General features: G+C 42.0%; 1 long non-coding RNA gene across 2 annotated transcripts; it reads right to left on the reverse strand.

The window, feature by feature from the left end:
* On the reverse strand, nt 1–5,723 carry LOC309708865. Of its 2 annotated transcripts, none has more exons than XR_014277354.1 (5): nt 5,425–5,723; nt 2,037–2,354; nt 1,522–1,933; nt 587–744; nt 1–128 (listed from the first exon to the last, which is right to left on the reverse strand). It is a non-coding gene; the product is annotated as an uncharacterized lncRNA (long non-coding RNA). The 2 variants fall into 2 exon arrangements; XR_014277355.1 differs by having other exon boundaries at nt 1–124; nt 5,425–5,664.
* Between the last annotated feature and the right edge of the window lie 2,420 nt (nt 5,724–8,143).

Raw genomic sequence — 8,143 nt, forward strand, 5'->3', positions numbered from 1 at the left:
TTTCAGCAAAACATGACTTTATTTGATTCCGTTTCACTTCTGACTCTGACTTGGATGTGGACGCCCTCAGAGAATGAAGGCGGCGCCTCATGGCGATCTGTTCCTGGCGCTTCTCCTTGGCCTCCTGTCTACAAGAACAAATGCGTGTCAGTCAAACAGCTCCCACATGTCCAACTTTGTCTCCTTAACATTTCACCATCAGGTGCTCCTTGAAGGTTTTCAACCCATAATCGGCCGAATGCCATTACAGCTATATCATGCAAGGCAACTCAGAACTACACTGCTGAAAAACACAGTCCGGTACTTTAAATTTCAAGTGACTCACGATTAAATCACAACTTAAAAGTATATTTAAGGTCAGGAAATTAATTACAATATGTTGTTAGACACAATGCACTTGATGTAATACAGCCGCTCCAACACTCGTGGAAATATCACACCTGCCAGAAATGTATTTGTCACATTATCTTCATTGATCTGAACCACTAGAAATAAATGTAGTGTTCAGCTACACGACAAAAGCAGACTAGTGTGATCTTTGATTCTCAGCAGCTGGTTAAGAATAAAGGCCTAGATTAACACATACCTTCATCCTCTTGGCCAGCAGCTTGGTGTACTCCGAGGCCTCCTCCTTGATCTTCTGGGTGCACTGTCTCTTGAGAGCCATGCGGCGGCGCTTGCGCTGCAGCGCATGAGGAGTCACCAGTCTCTGGATGTTGGCAGCCTTAGTTCTGGGCTTCTCACCTACCAAAGCGAGAGGATTGAAAGAGTCAATACTGACACAGTTCAAGGTCAAGTGCGGTAATGAGGAAGAAGCTTAATGTTCTCACTTTCTGTACACACAACTCGTGCTGTACTACCTCAAAGGAAGCACATTGCTTACTTTCCAATTCTACAAAAACAGTAACTTTGATCTCTCTGCAGTTGGATCATCATAACTTTTTCAACAGCACAATGACCCCAAACACATCTATGTGTGGCCAAGGAAAGTGATGGTGTGCTGCGTCAGATGGCCTGGCCTCTACAGTCACCTGACCTAAACCCAATCCAGACGATTTTGGAAGAAATGGACGCAGAGTGAAGGCAAAAGGGCCAACAAGTGCTCAGCGTCTCTGCGAACTCCTTCAAGACTGTTGGAAAACCATTTCAGGTGACGACCTCATGAAGCTCATTGAGAGAACGCCAAGAGTGTGCAAAGCAGTGATCAAAGCAAAGGGTGGCTATTTTGAAGACTATACAATAAACATTATTTGAGTTATTTCACACTTTCTTTGTTTACTACATAATACTATATGTGTTCATTCAAAGTTTTGATTCTTTCAGATACAATCTACAATGTAAATCGTCATGAAGAAGAAAACCATTAAATTAGAAGGCGAGTCCAAACACACTCACTCTCTGATATATAAGATATAAGAACACACACACACACACACACACACACTATGACTATTAGGAAATATTCTTTGGTACTGACACAAGATGAAATATGAGAGAAATATGTAAGATGTACAGGATCACCTGACAAAGCTGTTCTGCACAGTCCTGCAGCAGATTCTCTCTGGACCTGCTGCCTTCTTTTCCTTCGTCCTTCTGGGCTGTCGATGTGGGGTTGGGCTGGGCCGGTGCGAGGGATCCCCCCCCCCCCCCCAGGTGGGATAGTGGGGGTGGTTGGGGGCAGAAATGAAAATCCATGTGAGAGATTATCTAAAGTTTGTTTGGACTGGGGTGGGGTGAGGGATGGGGCTAGCTCTGTGCTTGCCCCCCGGGGGACAAGAGACAGTACAACTGATCAGTTGAGAAGTCAGTTTACCTGATCAGTTGTGCTGTGGGTTGGGGCTGGGCGGGGGTGAGGGATGGGGTTTACTTTGTTGTGTTGCCCCCTGAGGAGGGGGGGATTGCTTACAGGCACAATGCCCTGCGTTAGCTGCTCCTGAAAAAAATACATTAAAAGAAAAAACAAAACAAAAACATAAGTACTTCCAACAAACATTGCTGCCCAGGGTAATGAAACTGACGGTGTAATAACTTCATACCTCATCCCACACATATCCAGATCTTCCACCGCAATGGGCGCCGGTCCACCGCCAACTAAAAAACTATATACACAACTATAAAAAACTATATACAGATGTGGTGTGGGGGAAAAGGGGAGTCAGGCCGGGGAAGCAGGTTTCTGAGTCACTCAGTGTAACGAGAGGAGACAGGGTTCAGATTCAGCTTACTCGCTTGAGATTTGAGAATACATCACTGTAGAAAATTCATGTGAGAGATTATCTAGAGTTTGTAGCAAGAAAAATCTTCATATTGGTGTTGTGGTTTATCCACGATGTGCTTTTGGTCAGGCTTGGCGTCTGCTTCCCCCACAAAGAAAGAAAAACAGAAAAAGAAGATATTACATCTTCAACAGTTATTAACAGAAGAAAATGTGAAGGCTAATTTCAATAAACTACTGAATTCAAATCAGTTTTATTATTATCATATATCTATAATATAGCACCAAATCACAACAACAAAACCAGTTAAACCAAATCCAGTTAATCTAGAACACTGGCAGCCTCGCCTCTGTCAGTGCAGCTACAATGTGACGTGCCATCACCAGTGTGTGAATGGGTGGATGACTGAATGTAGTGTAAACAATGGCGTGTCCAGCGGGGTGGCCTGGGGGGGCACAGGCCACCCCCCCAACCAGACTGGCCACCCCAGGTGCCACCCCAAAGGCAAAACAATAAAATTCAATCAAATATCAAATGTCCGATTATGTTTTCACGGTGACGCTCAGATATCCGAGTGTAAGTGAATGCAGCATCGGCTTCTGCTCTATGTGCATCAGGTTAGCAAAGGTAGGAGAGCCAAGCACGAAAGACGTCACTGCAGGAAACAATTCTTCGGTGAAAGAAAATGAGGACAGAATAAATGTCCCGGTAAGTAATATTAAGTTTGAGTTTAGTAAACTTCGGTGAAATTAGAATCCCAAGGAAAAAATAACACTTAAAGAATTATTGCAGCTGTGGAATATTTCAGACAGTATGCTACTGAGGGCAGCTAACATAAGAGTTATGAGTTATAAGATATAATCTAAGTCGTAACATTGCTGTATGGAGCTGCAGATTTGGTTGCAGGTTAACATAGCTGGACTGGCCATCGGGCATACCGGGCATATCCCCAGTGACTTATTTTTTATTTTTTTTGTAACGGCATGAACAATGAGAGGTGGTGGATTGGCCAGATGCAGGTCGATGTGTAGAAATAACTCCGTTGTTTGGTGGTGGCTATGGCGGGGCTTCCACAGAGGCCAGCAGGTGGATGAGGGAAGGGGAGGCAGGAGGAGAGACCCGAGGCAGCCACCAGTCCGAGTGTCAGGTGAACTGAACTTCAGGTAAGAAGTTATGAGCTGCAGTCTATCTGGGTCAGATATAAACTAAGTTTAGGTGGAGTTTATTTTCATGTTGCTGACTTTTTACTGTCAGTTGCAATAACTCATACTGCGTTTTAGCCAGCTTGATGGAGTTTTTATACAGCTGGGTGGGTGCTATGATGTTACTGATAGTGAACTTTATTTTATTCATAAGGTTAGTTAGTAGAGTTGCCAACGGCTCCTTAAAAAATGGAATGGTCCCTCATTCAGAGAAAATATTACACGTTTGGTATTGAGCTGAGAAGAGACGCAGTTTGTCCTGGACTTTAGCTAGAATGGAAAAAGACACAAAGCTGGAGTTATTCTGTCGTTACGCTGCACAGCTGCCTCTTCTTCTCTCATTCTCTCCCCTCCCTCTCCTGTTGCTACTTTAATCATGAAACTGATCAATGATCAGCTGATCGGCTTTTCTCTCTTGTTTGTTTATCGCCCACTTTGCGCCAGAAAGAGGAAACCAGCGGATGTTGCGCTAAACAACAGCAGCACGTTTAAGCTTGATCAGCTGTTGTTAGAATGTATTTAATATTACTTTCTAGTATCAGCTGATGTTTGCTGGAGCCACAGCTGTAAAGCTGCTGGTCATGATATCGGTTTGGATATGTGGTGAGAGGTAAACATGAAGATGAAACCAGGAGATGTCCTTACTGAATCATCAGAGCTGAACAGGTGATGGAGAAACAGGTGACATGAATGAGTAGAAGGGAAGTTATGAACTGTTTCTGAGAGACAAATAACACCAGGATCCTTTTTTATGTAGCAGACAGCTGGTAACTGTGCAGGGGCGGGTCTAGCAAAGTTTTGCCAGGGGGCCAGGCAGGGCATTAACAGGGAGAGGGGGGCACAAAGAAATACTTTTCTTTCTTATTCTCATTTAAAAAACCTAGCTTTTATTAAATAATTATCTAAATCTTACAACCAAAGTTTTTATCTGACGTAAAATGTATAGAAATCATACATATACCAACAAGACTGTACATCACTGTCACAACAGCGTTTGTTTTCAGTCAAAGTCTTTATGGCTTTACTACCTGGTGGGTCGGTCTGTAGTGAAAATGCCCAATTTTTTTGTCCCAGTCCAGCCCTGCAGGTTATACTGGCAGTGTCACCATGCCAGCTGACTGTATTTCATCATCAGCCAGTGTTGTTCTTTATCAATATTACCAAAGTTTACCATAAGGCAGCATAGAAAGTATTTACTTGCTTTCAGGTTTTATTCAAATGTTAGTCTTTTCATTTGTTTCCCCACTTTTTTCCTGTTTCAAAATCAAACACCAGTTTGTGAGAAGATTATCTTCTTTTTTTAACAGGCAGATAAAGTTTTGCATTGGCATTGGCTAATTTGTCAATTGTTTGTTACAAATGTTCGTATTTTAATATTCAAAAATGTTTTTGCCCAAAACATATGTGCACTATATGTCAGTAAAAATACTATGCAAATATTGCTGTCCTTGAATGCTGAGTAAACACTGACAAAGCACTGATTGTATCTCTTGTACTTTATCAACGCAGTATCTAAAAACTTTGCACCGGAGTGGTAAAATCTCATTCTATTAAGAGTTAAAAGTGCATTTGGTTATTAGGTTTATAGGATTATTGAATTATGGTTAAGGGTTGGTAGAATTTTTTTTTTTTTAAACATTATCTGCCAATTAAATCTGCCACCCTTCTCCAAATCTGTGCCCCTACCTGGCCCCCCCAACAAAAATTTTCTAGACACGCCACTGAGTGTAAAGCGCTTTGGGGTCCAGAGGGACTAAGTAAAGCGCTATACAAATACAGGCCGTCTACCATAAAAACACACTCGTGAATTATCGTTAGCAAGATGCCAAATTTAGCAAGAGACTAGCATACTTCTTTAGCAAGCACGTGGTCTCAACTCACCAAGATAAGCTATGGGCGGGAACACAGCAAGGTGCTCCGTTAACTTAACACATTAAAGTTTTCAAATCAGCTTTTGAACAGTGCAAACACTGGTTTATAACACTTTTTTCTGCATTAAAACTCACCAAAACGATGGATAGTTCAGCTCATTTGCTTTCAAAATGTGAAAGACCTAGCTAATGCGTGATGGTGGTCCTATGCTTGGAAGGTGGGACTAATATTGCTTCTAAACAAATGAAATTATCAACACCAAATGTGATCCTCTCTCTAACTTTAGAGAGAAAATCACATTTCCTCTTTTCAAAATAATTGTTTTTTCAAAATAAAAGAGTGAGAATGCATTTGTACAAAAAAAAAGCAGAAAGAAAGAAATAAGAAAAGGCGTTTTCTCTACTTGTTTACACTAACATCTGGATTGATTTACTAACTCAGCCTGACAGTATGTCAAAATAGATTTTGGCACAACTGTTTGCAAGTTTGGCTTTTTTGTTTGTTTGTTTCAAATTTCTTTCTGAGTACAGCATGCAGTGAAATGCTTGCATCTGAGCAGACAGGTTGCAGGCTGCAAGACGTTTTTATAGATGATGTACCCCAGGTAACGCGTTACTGTAATCCGATTACTTTTTTCAAGTAACGAGTAATGTAAGGGATTGTATTGTTTCTTTATGTTGTTGTGGGTTCTTAAGAATGACACCATTACTTGAAGAGAAGGTATTTTATCGAACTGCGGTTCACATGTAAACAAAGCTTCGCCATCACAGTCTAGTCAGAGGTAACTCCCTCTGGCTCTCTAGCTCCCCCTACAGTCTAGGAGTATTAACAACATAAAACATGATACTAGGCAAATAAGGATTTGCTGTTATCATTACAGGGATTACTATTGCAAAACAGGTAATTATACTGTTACTTTCTTGTAAGCGCGCTGCGTTAGTGCAACTGATTTTTTTCTTGTTTAAAACAAACACCACTCACGCCTCACAGATGTAAAGCTGCCTGCGTAAAGATGAAAGTGACTTCGTACAGCCACGATTTGCAGGCGCTGTGCAAGAGGTTCGGGAGCAGAAGTCCCATTGTACTACTGCATGAACACGCTTTTCACACATGGTTGCTGTACGCATAAAGCTGGCTGTAGCTTTTTAGCTCACAGCCCGACACATACCAACAACAGCATAGATGGCACAGGCGTCAAGGCGGCGAGGTGTGAATGCGGGTGCCGCTCAGGTGCGTCCGCCTCCTCTGCAGCGGCGCTGCACACCACGCCCCGCCACACACATTAACCAGGTAAAATACATATTTAGGCAGAATTTTGCAAATATCTATTTTTCATTTTTCAGCACATAGTGCTTTTTTATTTTTTTAAAAGTCAGATCAAGGCTCCAAAAGCCCAAAGGAGATATAAGGGCTCACAACAGTTTTTGTTTGCTACATGGATCATTTTAGTTCAGCTGGGTGTCTTTCCTTTTGTTAGTTCAAAATGTGTTAATTACATGAATAAAATGTAATTTTCTCTGTAGCACTTCATGGATTTCATAAACAACACACCTTAGTTGTTCACACAAAGCATAAAGGTAAAAAAACCAAACAAACAGTATATACAGTGTTATCTTCATTTTAGATGTCAAAAAGTATTTGTGGCTCCCAGTGTTTTCTTTTGCATGCATGGAAACCGGGTCCAAATGGCTCTTTGGGTCTTAAAGGTTGCTGACCCCTGCCCTGGATTGAAACAGGGGTCAAATGTTTCCTGGTCTTCCTAAAGTCCACGATCAGTTCATTGGTCTTTGCCACGTTGAGCTGAAGATGATTCTGCTCACACCACGTGACAAAGGAGTTGACCACAGCCCGGTACTCTTTCTCATCATCCAACCACTGCAGAGTCATCAGAAAACTTCTGAAGATGGCAGGTCTCTGTGCAGTGGCTAAAGTCTGTGGTGTACAGGGAAAGGACAGAGGATGGTCCCTTGTGGTGCCCTTGTGTTGCTAATTACCTTGTCAGACACACACTGTGGAAGACGCACATATTGTGGTCTCCCTGTCAGGTAATCAACAATCCAGGACACCAGAGAAGCATCCACCTGCATCGCTGTTAACTTCATCATCATTCATCACATTACGAGCATATGTACTTTTAGTTTTAGTTCACACTGACCGTGTAATACTCAGCAACCAGTATGTGTTTTACTCTGTCATTGTTCACACGAATTTAATACAAAAATAAAATACATTCTGTAACAAAGACCATCACCCAGTTTAAGGTTACGCCACAACTGACCTAAATTTACAGTATTGGTAATTACCAAAATCATTTTCTACGGTCCTGTAAAGGTTAATCCACCAGTATGCACAAATTCTTTAATGAAAATGATAATATCAATGATAAAATACAATTATTGTTGTTGCCCATGAAGCTTCATTTTTACTGTTTTACAAATAAAGGGGGTAAATGTTATGGTAAGGACTAACTCAAGGGTTCATGCAGCACCCTCTGGTGGTTGTGCCGTGTGTATTGTATGTTGCAGTTTGGCAATAAAGGGAGTCGCCACGATAAGACAGAGCTGTCCCAGTGTCGTTTATGGCGTTGCTATTAAAGTCACGAGAGCTACCAAAACATGGTGTCAGAAGTGCTCGGGAGAGAAGAAGAACATAACGGAACACGGAAACTTCCTCACCGGAGAGAACTCGCCCTGCAAGGTTGCAATAACAGCCACAGTAAGAGCTAAGCTAACAAATTAGCAAGAAGCGCTAACTAGCATCTCGCGACTAGCAACATGGCGGCCGCACCAGCAGCCTTTCAAGTATCACCGCCGTCGAAGTTTGATTTTTCAAAGCCGGAAGAGTGGCCGAAAT

Source organism: Aulonocara stuartgranti (assembly GCF_965226115.1).
Source record: "Aulonocara stuartgranti genome assembly, chromosome: 6".
NCBI lineage: Eukaryota > Metazoa > Chordata > Actinopteri > Cichliformes > Cichlidae > Aulonocara > Aulonocara stuartgranti.